The sequence below is a fragment of the Corvus cornix genome, chromosome 2 (genome assembly GCF_000738735.6).
Source record: "Corvus cornix cornix isolate S_Up_H32 chromosome 2, ASM73873v5, whole genome shotgun sequence".
In the NCBI taxonomy this organism is placed as follows: domain Eukaryota; kingdom Metazoa; phylum Chordata; class Aves; order Passeriformes; family Corvidae; genus Corvus; species Corvus cornix.
The window spans coordinates 57,936,339-57,956,037 of NC_046333.1; the positions used below are offsets into that span (position 1 = coordinate 57,936,339).

General features: G+C 39.4%; 1 protein-coding gene across 3 annotated transcripts in view; it reads left to right on the forward strand.

The window, feature by feature from the left end:
* The first annotated feature begins 1,399 nt into the window (after window positions 1-1,399).
* The window catches only part of STEAP4 (STEAP4 metalloreductase), a 28,708-nt gene continuing 10,408 nt past the window's right edge, over window positions 1,400-19,699 (forward strand). The window contains exon 1 of one of the 3 annotated variants that reach the window (XM_019285360.2): window positions 1,400-1,544. The gene's annotated coding sequence lies outside the window, so the exon portion shown is untranslated. Of the gene's footprint in view, window positions 1,545-10,215; window positions 10,401-19,699 lie in introns of those variants that run through there. The other 2 variants (XM_010399201.4, XM_010399202.4) reach the window with 2 other exon arrangements.

The window sequence follows — 19,699 nt, forward strand, 5'->3', positions numbered from 1 at the left end:
GAAGTCTGCTCCCCCATCCAACACACATCCAGACGACCAGGAGATGCACAAATGTATGACCAGGTAACGCTCCTGCCACCGACTTGTGTGCCCCTGCTCTCGCCTTTCTGAAAAGGAAGCTGCATTTAAGATAGCACAAACCCTGGGAAGGAACGTGATTTTTTGGAAATAGTTGAAAAAGCACCACCAATAGACTTAATGCTGCTTCCTTTTGTGCTTGATTTAAACAACACTTCTGGGCAGGAGCCAGTGAAAAGTCAGTGTTGACAGAGAAGAATTGTTTGTGGTCCGCAAGAAAGTGTTCCTTCTTCCCCATTTGGAACTTGACCTTCTCCCTCCCAGGGCAGGCACTGAACCAGCCTGAGGCCAAACTGGAACACAAAGCTCCAGCCTGGAAGGAATGCTGTCCCATAAAGCAGGTGGTTAGAAATCCCCCTTGTTCCCTCATTTCCATTACATCTGTATTCACTTTTATTGTGCATCAGTCAGACCAGGCTCCTCAGAAGGGATAAGCTGCAGATATCAGTAGGACTTAGGCATGAAAATGAAGCTACTTTTAAGCAAGTTCTTTTTATTTTCTTTCCACATAGCAGATTTTACACTGAATGGGGCTTGATTGCCCACAGTTTGCTGCATAACAGAGGAACCACAGCTCTAAGTTCTCAGACAACTCAAACTAACCTGGAACATAAGAACCCATCTCTTCCAGGGTGTTCTCTTTGGATCTCACCTCATAAGGCTGATGAATCCCATGGCCAAGACTCCTTTGCCTGATTCAATAGGGCAGAGCAGCACAGCCCGACAAGCAGGGCATTGCCATTGTGAGTAGGATCCCAAAAACTTTGTATTACATCTCCAAAGCCTGGGAGCTAGGACACGTCAGGATGAGTTTATATTATCCTGGACTGCCTTTTCCTTCGTTTTACCTCAGTGAGCTGTACCAAAAATGATTTACCTGCCAGGTGAATATTACCTAATTTGTTTAAATTTTAGCTTAGCTTTCTAGGTTTGTGTATTTTAATGCCTATTTTTATGATACTTTTGCTATTTCTGTATGTAATAGATAGGAGAGGAGCAGTAGCTGCTTCGCATAGAGGCAGCTATGATCTGAAATGAAACTGGTGTAGAGGATTATACAAGTAACAGATTACAGGAGAGGTGCTCAAAGTGTGGAGACGGGATGAAACCAGACGCTCCTGGGCTATAAACAAATTAGTAATAGTCAATTACTGGTCATTAAGCCCATGGGAGGCTGGTAAAACTGGCTTTAGAGATAACAAAGGGAACAAAGAACAAATATTCAAGACAGGTAATTAAAACATACTATAAATAGTATATATAGATATAAAGAGGAATTGTGGACCATTGAGGAAAGAGTAACGTGCAGTACGTGCTGAGAACCATATAAAAGTAGCCCCACACTGATCCTAGAGTAAGATGGAAGAGATCTTCAGCAGCACCATACTTCTCCCAGTGAAGAACCCGGGACACTAACAACTTGCCAGAACCCTCTCCCTTGCTTCTTGAGGACCAACAGAAGAAGGGTGAGCATAATGCTGGATAAAGGGGTGGAGATGAGGAAATTGGTGGGTACTAGCATCAATTGCATTATGATTGGGAGTGAGCTGTAATAATTGGAAAATTTGAAGTGTTGGTTTTCACAAAATGAAACTCATAAGAACACTCTGATTAGACTGCTAATACCTGAATTAATACTTGTGTTGATATGTAAGTTTTCATTTTTCAGCCCATACAAAATACGTGGTGTAGGGTTTTTTCTTGTGTATTTGGTACCTATACTGCTTAGTTGTAATTGTGGATGCAACACAAAAATAGATTAAGAAAGTCGTTATTCCCTGGAGAATAAGGTCTACATGATGCCAAAAAATACCAAGTACATGAGACAGAAGTTGAAGTACAAGTTAGTACTAAACCAAGCATATCATCTATAGGAGACAGAGATTTCAGAGAGACAGTTCAATTGTGCCTATTGCTTGGAAGAATAAATAAAGCCTCTTTGGTTTAGAGAAGGTGAACACTTTTTATTCTGACATCTCTGCTTTCCCATTAGTAACTTCCCATGGCATTACCATCAGATTGTTGACAGAAATGTGGTTTTGTAAGTATTCATTTCTAGAGGGGGTGGCTCTGTCCCTTAGGCCATAATTTTTGTCACAATAGAAGCAGCTTTTCACATTGCTAAAATTAGTCTTTGGTTGACTTTGCCAGCAGAAATATGACAAATGCTTCTGAAAATTCTTATTAAGCAAATTTCATGGAGATATTTATTGCAACTTCCTGACATTCTTTAAAAAAATGCAAAACACAGAGTACTCGTCTGAGGTATATGCACACATTTAAATAACTTCTCACAGAAATAAAAGGATGTAGATGAGAATGGTCAAGATGAAAATAGCTTTACTGCAATACATGCTGGTGTTTCCAGTCCCATTATTAGCATCAAATACAGTCTACCTGAACCTTCTGACTGTTGATGTTTTGATTTTTCTAAATAACGAAGTGGATTGGGGGAATGGAGGACAGAAATTTTCCCCTTGTTCATGTACAGTCTCTCATATACAGAGCTGCTGTCAGCATGTTTTTATGTCCATATTCACCTGTCTGTGAAATGCTTCTTGTGAAACCTGAACGTCTGCATCCTAACTTGTTCTGGGAGACCTCCCATTCCCACTTCATTGAGTTAGGTGTAAACACCACCTTCACAAAATAACCTTTATGTGGCTGGGAGAGTGTCTGACGAAACCAGGGAAATCACTGCTAGTAGTAAGCGTACTTTAAAAGGAGTTGAAAGGACAGGGAATGTAGAAGAAGGAGAAGAGGAGCAGAGAGAGAATGGTCAGTGCTGTGGGGTCAGTGAGAGGAAACCGTGAAAGGAAGAGACTTTGAGAATAGAACGTTTGTTGTGCCACAATCAAAAGCAAGACCTTTTGGAAGAATTATGTCATTTAATAACAGCTCACAATCATTTCTGAAGAACTCAAACTCATCCTTTCCAATGAAACTCATCTTACTCAGTGAAACCAGCATCTTGTGTTGTTCAAATAACTTCCTCTTCTGTCTTCTGCTTGGTGGCCAAGCACAGTAATGATGACCAGTAATGTCATAAGCCCTCAAAAGCCCTGAATAAAACTACAGGGGAGTCTGAGGGACCTGATAGCACTACAGACACTCAAGTCCTCTATGTCATTGTCAGGCTGGCACTAGAAATCATTTACTCACTTAAGTAGCCTATTCATCTTCATGTCTCTACCTTATTGCTTTCTTTCATAATGCAGTACAATTTCTTTTTCTCTGATTAATTATAATATCATAAATGTATCACTGGAAAAGAAGTTCTACCCTTCTAAAGGGAGCACAGATATAAAAATATCAAAATTATTTCTCCTTGACTAAATGTTAAATTTATTTCTGTCTGTGTCTGTTGGCTATTGCCTACATGATAATGAAGTCCCCATTTTCAAAAGGAAATCAAAGAAAAAGAAGGGAAACAAAAATAGATTCTGTATGTCTAACTAGCCTAGAAGAAAAATGATGCATTTCAAGTTCTTCCTGTTATGGATGATACAAAGGAATATATATTAAGACATCTGTGTCTGGAAAATTTATTTATATAAAGTGTGGGGAAAGATTAAAGCAAGACACAAACACTATGCACATGCAGTCAGACTTGGTCAGATGGGGCACTTAGGCCTGCAGGGCTCAGAGGAAGACATTTAGACTGGTATGGTAGCATTTACTGGAGTAAGTCAAGAGCATGGACTTGCAAAGGTAGCATGGCTAAACTGATACAGAGTAATTTGTTCAGCTCCTGTGATTTGGTCATATGTTTGAGCATTTTGGCAGTAGGGGCGATTTTGTCAGCTATGGAACTCAGTAAAAAGTCTGGCTATGCCAGTAGTGTATCTTGCTGCTGGAGTGAGCTGCTCAAAATGGATTTGAGGCTTTTGTATTCTTTCCAAGTCCGTAAAACTGACCAGTTGATCTTTCTACATTTCTATGCTGCTGTTATCCTTGTGGCTCATTTTTTTAATTAGCTAGACAGTAGCTGTAAAGACATTACATAAATAGGATACAATAATCTGGAATGGTTATGGACAGAAATTCTACAGCCTATTTTCTCTCTCACAAGCAGTTCTAAATTTCAGAATATTGTTGCATCCCAAATGTGGGAAAAGGATACAATGGGGGGGGAGCAGGGGGGAAGGAGGGGGAAGGTTAAGTGAAGTTTTAAAAACAGTTTCAGCTGAAGGGTCTACAAAATTTTTCAGGTATAAAAATATTCAAAAGCAATATTAATCTTTTCAGAAAATATCAAACATCCCTTGTTAACCTCCTCTAAATATGACAGTTCAGCTTCACGAAATGGAAGCAATTTCAGCTAGAAGTATAAAGCAGGGAGAATCATCATCCCTGACTTACGGATATTTGTAAATTCTTTCAAGAAAAATCACTAGATATATTGGAATGACTTATTGGACCCATATGGCTTGTAGACCATAAAGATCTAGTCAATACAGCCTAGGCAGATTTCAGCTCAAAGGCATGGTCTGTAAATAAATATTTCTTAAACTCACCTTTTCTTCCTAGCATCATTTTGAAATTATATTGGACATTAACACACAACCTAAAATACAGCACCCATTCTCGTGAGCTTCAAACTATGGTGTTTCCAGCTGTTGAGGACACTCCACAGAAATAAACCAGTCCCAGTGTGACACCATTACTTTTGTGCAATGTTCATACCTCCCCACAGCCCAAGGAAAAATACACCTTTCCAACTCCAGAATGGATCAGTCTGATCATAATCTAGGCTTTGCTTTGGGCCATTGACTGAAATATTTCAGTGTGCTTTACTTTATGCTCTTTTTTAACTGTACCCGGGTGTTCTTCCCAGAATACTTGCAACAAGTATTTTGCGTTCCATCTCATAAAATCACAGTATGATTTATCTGTGAAAGGCTAGGAAGTTAAAGTTAGTCCTGCATATTTCTCTACATCAGACAGTAACTACCTTGGGGGATATTTTGGCCTCCTGGTAGGCACTGTCACCAGCAGAATATGTTCCCAGAAACTAAGTGAACAATAGTGTCACATTCTTCACTGTTATTTAAGGAAAGACTGTTTAGAAATTAAGCAACAAGCTTGAATGCAACAGGAAACCAGAGCAGCCTTCACAAACACATACACAACAGCTATCTCTGGTCACAGGGTAACTTTATCTGCTGAAACAACAAAGAATGCTGATACTGAACGGTTATTATCATCTCAGAAATGAAAGTGTCACTCTGTGAATAGGCGATAAACACCAGCTGAACAAAATTACCTTTATTTAGCATAAAGAACCTGTGATATTTTAGCTGCATGTGTCTTCAGTGCCTTTAATCCCCACTTAAAATCAAATTGCAGGTAGCCAAAAAATAGAAAATAACACTAAGAATGTAAAAGCTTACACAGTTACATTTTCCCATCTCCTACTGACAGTATTATAAGAGGTCCCTCCAGGATCTTTACTGATCTTCACATGTGCATTGAAAACTAATGAGACACAATAAAAACCTGAGACATCTCACACATATTTGAGTGTAGTTCCTTTGAAAACATTAACTTTAGAGGAAGAATTCCAAACTAGGATTTGGCTTCAGCCAAGCTGAGAACAAAAAATGGAAAAGTGTTTCAGCCATTACAGACTTTCATTCCTGTGTCAGTCTCACTTCTGACAAGAAAAATTATTCCCCTTCTCATGTCCTTCACTTCTCAAATTCTTTCTTAGAAGATGATCAAAATGAAGCATGGACAGGCTGGATGAGGTTAGTGATTTATACAGAAAGAAAGAAGTTAGAAATTACTGTCTCTTCCAAAAACACCTGTTCCGTAACTTGGAATATCTGGTCACACAACAGCTCATCTCTGTGTGTATGTTTTTGGCTCATGTTTACACTTGCTGAGTACTTTATGAAATGCTGTTTATCTTGGTATGCAACTTCAAGTGACCTGTATTGCTCACCTGCTTGCATGCCCACTGCTTTCCTCACAGGCTTCATGGATAAAGTACTGTGCAAGAAAGAAATCTTAAGCTGTCAAAAGTTCTGGAGCTTATGTTCAGGAATGGTCTGGATAGTCCAACCCCGTCGAAACTGACAGCAAACACTGACAGTCAACAGCTTGAGTTTGAGCACAAGGAAGCAAGTGAACCATCACATGAAACAGTGTCAAACAAAATTCAAGAAAGAAATGTTGTTGACTTTATTTGAAATGGAAATATTATCTGTGTCCTAAACACTTTTTTTTTTTTAATCAAGTTTCACTGAAAGTATGCTGAATTGTTTCCAATCAAAGACAATTCTATTGTATGGGAAATCCATGGATTTAAAAGTGACACCTCTATCTGTGATTTTGTGAAGGGTAATTTTTTTTCCTGTTTCTGGGAAAGCTCATGTCAAGTCAGTTACCCCTAAACAGGAATCAGTACTTCACTCTCAAGAAACTATGCTATGTGCAGAAATGCCACGATAGGGACACAGAATATAGGACAAAGGTTATGTTTAAACCATGCTACTCTGTACCCTTCAGGGAGCGGTTTTCAGGGAGAAATCAATTTACTCTGGCATGTCTGAGATTTGGGTTAACTAGTGTGCTTTGTGGTGTTTGCCATCTCTAATGCATAAATCCTCAAAAAAGTGTTGATTTCCATCCTGAATACCTGTGTAATTTTGGACCTCAGAATAAACCCCCAGCAAAATTATGTTCTTCTGTCTGTGAAGGCTGCACATAGGCAGCACTTACAAAGCTATAGCCAGAACTTTTTTTTCAGATGCTAAAACTTAAATGTACATTCCCAAGACTACACCTTCCCTGCCAAGGAAAACATAAAACCAAGTATATTTCAAACAGTGATATAACAGAGGGATACAAATGTCTATCAGCAGCCTTGAGGCTGCATTTATCAGTAAATTTCCATCAGCCTCTGAAGTGCCCTGTGGCATCCCTGTGGGCATGCTGGCTCCCCTAGGGCACCAGGACTGCTTCTCTCAGGGACAGCCATCCTAGCTGTGTGTCCTGGATCTCCCTGGTCCCAGCGTGAGTTTGCTGTCTGATGGAGATTTTGCAGCACAAAGTGACATGCATTGTGCCTCCTTTTCCCTTCTGGGTTTTTTTAGAAGGTTGTCATCTCTTCTTCCACAGTAACTATGAGCCTGGGGAAACAACCTCCTACAAACAACATGCAGCTTTGTAACACCATTGCTCTTTTTTTCTTTTCCTTAAAAAAAGGAGCACAGACAAGTGATGATAGGAAACAACAAACGAAAAAAAAAGAAAAAGGAAGGGTGAAGTGTGAGAGATGAGCCCTCAAACATGTATAAGGACGCCAGAGATGGACACAAAGTAGAGCACACCCCTCCCATGTCCCTGGTCTTTTCTTTATGCATTTGAATCTTGAAATTATTGGCACATATGCTTTGGAAGATCTTCCCCAGTAGTGCTTTCGACTTCACTGCTCTCATGTTTTCAGGCTAAATTCAATCTTGCATTCAATGATATGAACTATTTTCTGAAGACTCTTAGCCTCATTAGCTATTGTTGCAATAAGAGTGATGAGAAAATATCTCTCTAGACTTGGCTGCAGTGACAAAAACTCTAGAAATGCAGCTTGCAATTTCAAGGATATATTGAAGGTGCAAGTCACACTCCATAACTGAAAAATAATGAAAAATAGCCATTGGCCAGGCTCTGGTAATTCCTGATGATTTATAATCAGTTTCAAACAGCACTAGCCTTCAGTAAATAAAAATGTATGGGTTTGTTTATTTCCATAACTAAGACTAAATCTTCTTTTTTTCCCCCCATGAGTATACCTAAGTTTTTTTTAACTCATAAACTACTGCTATCTCTCTTTTTTTTTTTTCCCACGCTGTTTAAAATGACCACATCAACATATGCCCTGAAATCCTCCATGGATTATTTATTTTAAGGCCTGAAATGTCTAATTAATTCCTCCTGTTTCTCATTTTTTTCAATAATTGCATGTGAGATGATCACAACAGTGCTCTCAAGAAGCTACATTAGGTACATATTTCTCTTTATAATTCAGCACCCAATACTTTTGGAGAATACAAACTGCTGAATATTTTCTGATGATCTACTTGGGGTTTTGCTAGTTTTTTTAAAGATTATTATTATTTGTGTTACATGGTATTTACAGTGTTGCTTGTCCACCTTCAGCCCAGAAGCAAAGTTTCTTTCCAGGGCTGCTCTGAGACAGTATTTTTTCATCAAATCTAAATGTCATCTGTATAAGTCTTACTAATCTGAAAGGTTTGCAAAATTTATCACGTTTTGCCTCAAGTGCCAAATGCAGCCTAAACACACATCTGAGAAAACAGTGCATCTCACAAATGTTTCAAAAAGTTAACAAAAAAACCCTCTTTTATTTTTGCTACTACGAACACCCACCAGGACCTTCGTGATTTACAGGGGACAGAGGTACTTGTCACTGACCATATCTCCTCTCCGTAGCGTAACAGACCTGTTTTGTTTCTTCAGGCCTATCAATGGACAAACGGGGTGTTTCATTCATCTTTCCTATAACTACGAGAACTATTCTGTCTGTTCTTCCAGTCGTTCCAGATCAACAAGTATATCCAGCTCTTCTTTAAAGCACTGCTTTACAATGTGGAGGCATCACACAGGTGTGGGAATTGTTGGACAATTCAATGCTTTCCTGCTTTTTTTTTAGTATTCATAAGGTATTTATCCACTGGAAAATAGCTTCTAATAATTTTCAGATTTTTTTTTGCTCATTATTACACAGGAACTCAATGCTTAGATCAACTTGATGCACTGAACTGCATAACACTTGCCCTTTTTCCCATCTATTATGAATTTGTACATTTATTTCTCATATATCTTCTGTGGGCTTAGCCTTGTGGTTTTAAACTCTGCAAGCCAACTCTGTTCCTCTCCATTCCCTTTAATTTAAGTGTAATAACACAATTCTTGGCAGCATCTTCATATAAGGGTCACCGGAAAAGGAGCATCACACTGGTTATCCCCAGGCACATCCACTGCCTCAGTGGACATTCTGAGCCAGGTCGTACACTTGGCATATGCCAGGTGCGCCTTGTTGTATCTTCCAAGCTCTTTCAAATTGATATCACCTTCTTCAGTTCCTGGATCTCTTCCAGTTGTTCAGGCATCACACTGGTTTGTGCTTTTTGTCACAGTATACAAAGTGACACAGGCTATTTCTGTTCTAAATCTCAGACAGGACCTGATCTCTTCTCTAGAACTCAAACTCTCAAATATACTTTCTTCAGCCCTAGTGCAGTCACAGACTGTTCTGAATGAAATTTCTTCTTGTCCTTTCTTTCTGTTTTTAGAAATTACCTCTGTGTTTTATATTTTCTATGACTCTTCCTTCTTAGTGTGTTTTTCTAATTAGTTTCCAGTAAGTTTCCTAAAGTGAAGACTGTGTAAAAACATTTTTCTTTTACTATCTTCCTCTTTAATGTCAGACATTGCTTGCAAGTCTAGAGTGCTATATTATTTAAATCCCCTTCAATTCATTTTTCAAACTTATAAAATTTCAGTGCTAGTGGGAGTCTCTTAGCCCCTTGCTCTTATCTGGATTATTATCTAGTTCAATGATGCTCAATTCATCTGTTTGGAATTATGTCCCATTTCAAACAGATATGTAACATCACAAAATTTTCATCTACACAGTGGCTTATCCCTTAAAGACTCATTTCTCAACACTTATCCATCACAGACTGGCTCCATAGGACAGCTGCCCTTATGAAGAATATCTAGAGAATTTCAGAGATCAGCTACTTTCAACCATCCCCATGCCAATTCCTTTCCCTTTCCTTTCATCCCAATGGGGCAACCTTACTGTCCTTACCTACAGGTGGAATGGCACAGGAGAGCCATGGCAGAAGGAAACAGCTCTCCTTCCAGGCAAATATTTGCTGTTGTGCTTCTACAAAATTTCTGGCTTCTGCAATTCTGGTTAGTCTTCCAAGAGTAGGGAAAGGAAGCCAAACCTTAGGCCTGGCATATAGCCAAGGGGCAAGTCAGTGCCAGCATGACAAAAGCAACCACAGCTTCATCTCAGCTGTAAATACAAGGCTGGAACTTTTCCTGAGACTTTGACGGGAAGTTCTTTCAACCCACGCAGACAGAAAAGGCTTGCAACATCCCCTCAGATATTCCTGCCCTGTGCACTCACCCTGGCTTCCATGAGATAAACACCAGCTGGGCTGTTTCTGTGTCTGCTCCAGGCAGTAGGACCTCTCTGCAGCTCTTGGTCCAGCACATACAGCATCTCACCAGCTGGGAAAGCACTGACTTGCTTAGGGGGACTGCGTCAGGTGAGTGCACAGGTGAGTTTTACACAGATGATATAGATCTCTCTCATTTCTGAAGGTGAACTTCAAACCAGAACTTCAGATTTGTCAATTAATATTCAGAGAGCTTACACAGCAGATAGCAAGCTTACTTAATCTTCCAGAGGTGTTTGTTATAGTTAAAGTGAAGAAAGCTTCTGCAAATAAGGGTTGGTCAGTGGGGCTTAAATGATGAAGATAGAAAGTGGATTTTCTTTCCTATGCCAGAGCCAAAATATCGGTTTGAATTTTAGTAGCAAGGGCAGGGTGTTGTTTTACCCCGAATTATAAGTTATCCCTTATAAAAGTTGGAACTAATGATTCTTTTCACTTCTGGATTCATATGTGGATTTCAAGTTTTCTCTTCCCATTCAAGCAGCATACCAATTTTAATCCTGTTTAATATTTTATAAGCAAGGGGCTTCAATGCTGCAGAAAGAAACGGATTTTTCTTAAACATTGTCTTATACCAGCTCCACATTATTAATTCAGAGAACATTTGCAGCTGTCAGAGCTGTTCTTCAGCTTTGATATAGGAAAATTTCATATCCTCTCTAAATCTGCAACACAAACTGTCACTCAGACTGTAGGCCAATTTTTTTGAGTCTGTTAAGACTTCATAAAATGATGCAATTAGTGGAAGATGAAAATTCTTTTTTAGATGTGGCCTTTGTGAAGCTCCTAGATTTGTTAATAGTAATGATTCAGACTAACATGAAGTAGCACTGTAACTACATACCAAAATATTGCAATAGTCATTGAGAAAACAAGCATCGCTGTGTTTTCTTGCTCCTTATTGGAATTTTCTTATAAATATATATTAAGCACTTTTCGTATTTGTACATTTTTTGGCAGATGGTATGTCTTTTCTTCTCTTAGTTACAGGCAGAAATGATAACCAGATGAAGGGGCTACTTTGTGTTGAGAAATTACTAACAAAGTGTGTAGCCTGCACTAGTGGTTGATTTCAGAGCAGGAGCTCACTTGGAAATGAATCTGCTGCCCTCCACCACGTATCATTCTGTGCCTCACATTGCAGAGCAGCTGGGGACATGCAATCTTGGCTGCTCATGGGTGGAACAAAACAATCTCACAGCTAATTGCAATTAAGCTCACAGAACCAGACCAGAGCTACTCCAAAGTAAAAACTCCATCAGCGTGGGCATTGGATGCTCCCTATAAACCCAGTCTCTCAAAAATACAGACAGCAACTGACACTTTCAGGCAGAGTAATTAGTAATTACATATTTTAAAGTCTCTTTCACTGCTTCCCAGTCTATTTCTATTTAAACCTGTTTATTTGGTAACTTCAAGATTTGAGCCAGTATTTCTTCCATTCTCATCTTGGTTGCTGAGCTAGCAGAGTGGAACTGCAACATTTTCAATATCTTATTTTCTGTGGGACATTTCAGAGGCATGGGCATTTTGACTTTATTTTTATTGTATTCTTATTTTAATGTCTATTGACTTTGGGGTTCGAAAGCTGGGTTTTGGGAAGAAAAGGTAGGGACAGGTATTTAAATGTCACATTTGCATCCTTACTGCAGTTCAGATGTGGGGAGCTTTTTGTCCCTGCATGTTCTGCAACAAAATACTGGGGTTTTTTTTCCTCTTTTGACATCACTGTTTAGAAACAGCTACTTTCTTCTTTTTCAAAATTTCTCCAACATGTACTCCCCTTAGTGAGAGAACTGCCAATAAAATACTCAGTAAATTCACTTATTAGATGTTTGTAGGCAGGGCTGTGAGAAATGGGTGCACTCCCAAATGTCCTCATGAGCCCTTCCTGGGCTCCCAACAACTCTCTCCTCCCAGCCATGGATGTCTGGGCAGGGTGGTGGGACTGCGCCAGGCAGTGGGTGGAGCTCAGGTAAGCACTGGTTACACGGGTACCTCTTGGAAACAGAGGAGGAGTGGGAATAGCTGGCAGCAGAAGCATTAATTAGAGAACAGACAAAGCTTCCTCCCAACTTCATAGGGACTACTGAGTACAGCCCTGGAAGCACAATTGCAAAGGTGACTTTAAGCTAATTTTTTTTATTTTACTAAACTGTTGAGGCAATGTCTCTCCTGGTGGGGTTACCAGAAAAATGCTCTAACTTTGGTGGTGGCAGTATGCTGGAGACAGACTCAGGCTACCTGGCTTGGGACTGCTCTTCTGATGCTTGGCTGAGCTGCCTTGTTTGTTGCATAGGCAGAGTGACACAGATCAGCCTGGTTCAGAAGCAAGGCTAGGTCTAACCTTCCACTGGGAGATGCAGCTCCCATGACTAGGTTAGGAAAACATGAGGTTAGGATTAAATCAGGAGTGAGGACAGGTTCTTAGCTCTGGATGATTTCCCTTCATGTGCTTTTCCCAAGTGGAGCAGCCTCACCAGGACAAATAAGAATGTCCAGAAAAACCACTTCATAAAGAGCACGATATCCCTAAAAAATGAGAATATTAATGAATTTGATTTGAGTTCTGAAACCTGAACTGCTCCAGAGCTTCATATAACTTGGCACTTCAAAGGTGCTTAATTATGATAATCTGCTACAAACTGCTTGATCAATGGTGAAAAGGCTCACCCATCCAATTCAGACAAGTTACAGCACCTGAGGACTGGGATCAAAGTGTTTTACCGTTGCCTGCCACCTTTAGTAATGCCAGCTATGTGAGCAAGTTTCTGGAGGCCTCTAGATAAACAAGCCTTAAGAACTAAGATTGCCAAAGAGCAAAACACTTTCTGGCATTGAAGCAGAGGAATGTTTGACAAAGGGCTTCTCTGGGGTGGTCCCATGCTATGATGACTGTGAGAGCAGGAAATGTATAAAAAGACATGAGTACCCACAACAAGTGGATAATTATGCAATAATCATAATAGCATAAAATGGTAATTCAATAAAGACAATGGGTTTATTCTGAAAACTCAGTTCCTTATTTTGTATTGCATTTCCTTGGTGGAGATGCAAGAGAGGGTCACCCTGCAGGAAGGAATTATTTTGTCCAATTAGGCAATTACAAAAGCAGCATGACACTTTGTTTCAGACCTCCTGGCACCCTCTTATTTGCTCTTCAGCTAAGTTTACTAAGAAGATTTCCATTTGTCTCTGTTCTGAATATCCACCTTTTCCTTCACTCCTTTCTTGCTTATTGCATGGTCTTGACATAGAGAACCAAGAGTGACTTCTGCCTTGACCCCACATATTTCACAGGGGTAGGAACATGAGATACCCAGTGACCTTGACTGAGACCCAGGAGTAAGCAAAAGACAGAAATCAGGGTGAGTTCTCTCTGAAGGCTGCAGCCCCTGGCACACAGGGATTTGTAAGAGATGTTTTGTAAGAATTCCTGTCCCCCAGCAGTGGCACAGGCTAACTGGCTGCCCTGATAGCAATTTGGTGGCAGTGCTGTGCCCCAAGGGCAGTGCCTCAAGGCAGTACCCTGGCAGAGAGGTGTCATTTGTACCAACATCTCAGCTGGGAGACAAGCTAGTGACTCACTGCTGTGCACACCCATCCCTGCTTGCCAGGCGGGAATCACCAGCAGCAGCTTGGGCATTTGCAAAACCTGGGCTGAACTCAAAGGGAGCTTTGGTCAAAAAATAAAAACAAAAATAAATGTTAGATCTTTCAATTTCTCAGTATAGGATGCTGCCCTGAACATCTCTGTCAATTTTTTACTAATCCCATCGCTGGGGTTTTTTCTGTTTTAAAAGCATGTTTCTAAATTCAGGCTTCTCAGCAATTAATTTTCAAAGCCTGTAGCTTAAGGTTATTTTTTAAAGAGTTTTGAAATCAGTGGCTCAGTAACAAGGGGAACTTTCTCCATCTTGAGAAGAATTTCAAAGATTGCCTGATAAGAATTTTTCCATGTTGAAAAATGCAACAGCATATAAAAATATCTATCTCACTGTCTTGTTTTTTTAATTTTGTTTTTGGGTTTTTGGTTGGTTTTTTTTGAGGAATAATTTCTTCTGAAAATATCAGTGTTTATTTTGTCCTGGAGGCAGGCATGTCTCTGCAGATGCCACTCAAAATCAGTCAAGTGAGAGAGGAAAATATTCAAGTCCACATAAAATAAAGAAAGGAAACCAAAAGGAGCAAGTAAATGCAATTAGTACACTTCACATCAAGTGAGTAAGGGGACCGATGAAGTTATCCACTGCATTGGATTGTCCAATCACATGTCTTTAAACACAGATTAATGAACTTCCTGTAAAATCTGCTTGGCCCCTTTCCAGAAATGTTGCAAATCCACATTTATTTGTTTTGGCAAGAAAACTTCACATTCATGCTCTGTTTCCTTAAATATTTCGTCATATTCTCACTTCTCAGATTTCTTAGAGCGTAAGACAATCAAGAACATTGTCACTGCACCACTGGAGCCACTTCTCCCTTGTTTTTGTGAAAGGTGTAATGAAACAACTGGGCTTCATTTCCCCACTTATGCAACCTGATCCAAAAGCAAGCCAACTGCAAATCAACAATGCATTAGTGTAAATGGGAAGAGAGTCAGGCTTCTTATGCTCTCCTGGAGCTCATAATAAATATGGGGCATGGCCTCTTACATTTTTAATATTCTGAAGGTCTGGTTTTGGTAGGTTGCTGGTGTAATTTCAGCTAATTCCATTACTTTCAAGAGACCACAATTACATAGGGTCAAAACTGAAGGGCCGTTCCTCACTTGCTTCCTTCTCTTTTGGTGGTACAGACATGCATTTGGGTGTGTGTACTTCACAAATTTTTAGGGTGTCCATTACTTTGATTTCTGTAGGATGTGAGATTTCTCTGCTCGTGCAGAGGCACATGAGTGTCTCACATTCATGTGTGTTTCCCCAATCATTTTTTTAGTGATGATTTCAAACCAATATACCAGGAGGGCAGAGTGCTCTCTTCTTCTCATGTTGCATGAAGAAGGGCAGCTGAACACCCCACAGAAGGGTCCTGAAAAATGAAAGACTATAATGTGACTATATAAATTTGAAATATCTAAAATCCAAGAGAAGAAATGTTATAGGAGTCATCTCCTGTGATTGGAAAGTTTCAATCAGCACTTATAATCAGTCAAGAAACACAAACCCCTAGGAAGCCAGGCTTCATTATTTCTAGTGGTATTTCTCTGTGAGATGCAGCTACTTGTTAATGTCTCTAAATGGCAGATAAAAGATGCTCAAAAGAATAGCTTCACAGTGAGGGAACCACTTGGCAGGAATCCAAGAGGTGCCTCTATGCCTGGTGGATCTGCAAGCATGTCTTTCAAGGTCTCAGAACATCTCCTGGGCCAGCTGGGATAAACCCAGTGCCCTTGCACTGTAGGCAGGTCTCTCTCTCCCTCCCACTTGCTCACCTTCGGGTGTTTTAAGAAATATTTTCATTCTTCTTGCAGTTGAATAGGCTAGATTAAAGCTTAATACCTACAAACCTCAGAATAGAATAACAGCCCTGAAGAGACTGAGGAAATTACTCAAGTTATAGCTGGGTCTTACATGTTTATGGGAGCAGCTGGAGGTGGTGAGATTTCCAGCCCTCTCAGTACTTTGCTATGATTTAGACAACATTAAGCACATCTATTTAGGACTATATTTCATCTGTTTGAAGAGCCTCCAGGCAGTTTTAGTGTACTCCTGATAAAAAGGGAAGATGTGGGAAATGCAATGTCCTCCATAGGAGGATTTATTCTCTCAAACAATTATTTTTTATCAGCTTTGTCAAAAATTGGAGCCCAGGATTTTCTGCTGAGAAGAACAGCAGATATTCATTTGCTTGAAAGAAAATTCATGAATAATTTGTTGTAATAAGTTTGTTGGAGCTATTCTGCTGTTTTCTTTATGTGTTTAAGTACTGGATTAATCATGGGAGAGCAGTTTAGCCACATGCCTTTTAGTTTTAGGTGTATCAAGAAACAGAAAATGCAATTTATAATTTAGGGCAGATTTGGTTCCATAGCTGTCAGCTTATAAGAAGCAGTGTTTTTTATAGAGTGTGTTCTTTGTCTCTCTGCGGGAATAGTAAAATGAAATTTTAAGTAAATGGGACTGCCTCAGAGTAGTGTGCATGTCTTTCTCAGGAGAATTTTAAATCCCATTTCACCTGTTTTCCAAGTTACAACAGGATTACTGTACATTAGGCATGTGTGAAATACTTCATAAAGTATTCCAAAGATGCAGTACTATTCATGCAAGAAACAAAGTAATAATTTCTCTCTTTTTGTACTCTATTTAATGGGCTACTATGTGTAATTTTACTGTATTAAGACATTTTTGTCTAATATACACCTTTTGATCATAGATTACAAGACAAAGCAGGAGTCTTATTTACAAAAGAAACCCTGAAGGTGGGGATGACTTCTACTTGCCAGTAATGCAATAAACATTTAAGACAATAAGAAGAATTAACTTTATTCGAGAAAGAAACTGTTTAAATTTGGAGAACTTGACAGTATGGGAAACTAAAAACTATCAGAGAAAAAAGTATAAATCCAAATAAACATTTGTACTCATCTACTTATTTGGTTCAAGTTCACCATTCCCACATAGAGGTATGTAGAATATAAAGGAAAAAATGAGAAACAGAGGCTTGATATTTAAAAAGTAAAGTAAATAAATAAATAAATAAATAATCCTGGCCATGTCTACTGCCTTTGGCACCTTTGGTCACAGGCAGCGCTCTTTATTGCCACCAGCATAAGTTCATGCCATTAGGATGCTGTCAAAGCACCGTGGTTACCAGGAGGGCAGACCAGCCATGATTGAGAAGGATGCATGTCTATCAGGCAGGGAGGGATTAGGTGTGCACAGAGGGATCAGGAGAGCAAAACTGACTGAACCTGCTTGGTCTGCTCTGAGGTATGAGGAAGGTCTGCAGGACATGAGACAAGGGTTTATTTTCACCACTTCAACCTTAAATGCCAACTCAAGATCAGCTCACAGGAGCCTAGCAAAATTAAAATAAATAATCACATCAAGTCCAGCAGCGTTCAGGGCTTACTCTCTGTAGTGATGGTGGGAATCTGTTTTCAAAATGTTTTGAAGAGACATGCTCTGTTGTAGAAATGAGTTGTCACGTGCTCAGCCCCGCCTGAGTGCTTACATATAAGCAAGTTCCTGAATCCCTGTAAGGAACTGCATGCTTCCAGGTGCTTCCTGACCAGAGAGATACAGAACTTTGACTGAAAAAAGCCTCCAGCAGAGGCTTGAGGACTTATCTATGTGGATGCTGTGTGAGAAAGCTCAGGTGATCTTTGCTGTAATGAAAACGAGAGAGATAAAAGCCAAAAAGAAAAAAAAAATAAATAAAAGAAAACAGAAACAGCTAAATCCCCAGTGTTAAAAGAGCAGTGTGGTTATGAGGCGGTGTAAGAAGTCATGGTAGCTTAAGATGAGGGTATGTACCCAAACCGCTTATCCCAGATATCCCAGTTTCACTATTTTACAAGCAGAGTTAAACATCGCAGGTTAGTGACCCCGAGGGAAGAATTAACTTCTCCATGCAGCAAGGTACTATTAGAGTTCATCTGTGCAATGGACTCAATTTAATAAGCTCCAAACTGTCCATCCAAGAGTCTCTGCATCATTATAGAAAAATAACCCTTTGGAAATATGAAGAAACAAGGTTTTTCTGGACTGGTGATCCTAGAAAACAGACCTCATACCCATATTCTACTACATAGAATCGCTGCAATATGCAGTAAATACAGTTGTCGTGACTTCTGTGTATGAATTCACACATATGAACCTAGACTCAGCATGCTATATAATGAGCAAGATGTATTATGTCAGGACTTTTATTTGCCTCCAGAATGCTGTACTAGAGCAAGGGCAAGCTGCTTCAGAGAGGCCATTCTCATCCCTAACACTATCTATTATTTGCATAGAGTAAGAGAATCCTTGCTGTTATTTACATGGAAACAGCAGTAAAAATAATTAGTTTACATAGCAAGAAGGCCTTTGACTCTTCATTTTTTAAAGTTACGGTCCCATAATATTTGTTGTGTGTATAATCCTTATGTCCACCTTTGGGATTACAATTCTTACCATGATCTTAAAAAGAAAAAAGAAAAAAAGAGGAAAAACATAGATGGACCAGTGTTTTAAATCCTGGCACTAGTTGCTACAGTAGACAACACCATAACCTATCATAACCTGCTTATAAACCTTTCTTTTGCATTGCAGTGGGTCAAATTTCTGGCTATGCTTTGGCCTTTTCTCTTCTCATAGTCCTTATATCCTGCTTTGTCTTCTAAACTTTTGCCCTGAATCAAGAGATAAAAGAACATAATCCCAGTAGAAGAGGGTGGAAAAAGAGGGGAAAATACAGAGCTTCTGTCACAGCTTGGAGCCACCACAGGCAACCAAGAAACATCAAGTAAGTGCTCAAAAATGGATTTGTTCCCCTAGCAGAGTAACAAGCAGAGTATACTAGATTCTGAAGGTGGGAAGGTGATGTTTCACAAGAAGTACAATTTGAGAAGAAAATTAGGTCAGGAGATTGGCAGCTGCTTAAAGAAACTGTTAAAAGCAGAGACATAAAGATTGCAATGCAGAGCAAGGACTACCATAAGAGAGCCATGCGGCTGGAGCTGTCAGTTCTTCGAAACTTCAGAGTCAAATAACACACATAAACCAAAATCTATGGAAAAGCACAGAATTGTGCTAATATGTTGATGCAATTTGAAAAGCCACAGCACAAAAAGAAATATAATTAGTAAGGTACATATAGAATAACAAAAGGTTTCTTGTAAAAATATAAACTGTTAAAAAAAATCAAGGAGAGAATTGATCCACCACTCAACTGAGAGAAAGCTATTGACTATGACTCCAAGAAAGCCAACTCCGTAATGGATATTTCACTTTTTGTACACTGGAAGGGTCAACCATGATAGAAGGGTTTACATCAGGAGCAAAGAGCTGGAAATTCTTGCTAAATGACAGAAGAAAGAGATTAGGTCATGCTTACTTGAGTTAAGTGACCCAAGATCAGTGAGGCTGATGGAATTCATCTCACACTGTTCAGGTGATAACTGAAGCATTTCTATGGTTGTAAATAACTATCTTTAAGAATTGTGTGGAAGAGCTAAGATTTTGAAAGACCGGACAGGCAGTTACAGCTACTTTTAAATGTAAGAAGAAAGAGGAAATGCAGAATTACGGCTCATTCCATTTAAATACAACTCTCAAACAAACAGAGGAAGCAAATAAAGGGTAAGAAAGAGACAGATGAGAGGCATATGAATTAATTAAGAATAAGTCATTCCAAACCAACCCTATTATTTCTTATAAAAGGATAGCAGGTCTTGGAAATCAAAGAGGTGATAC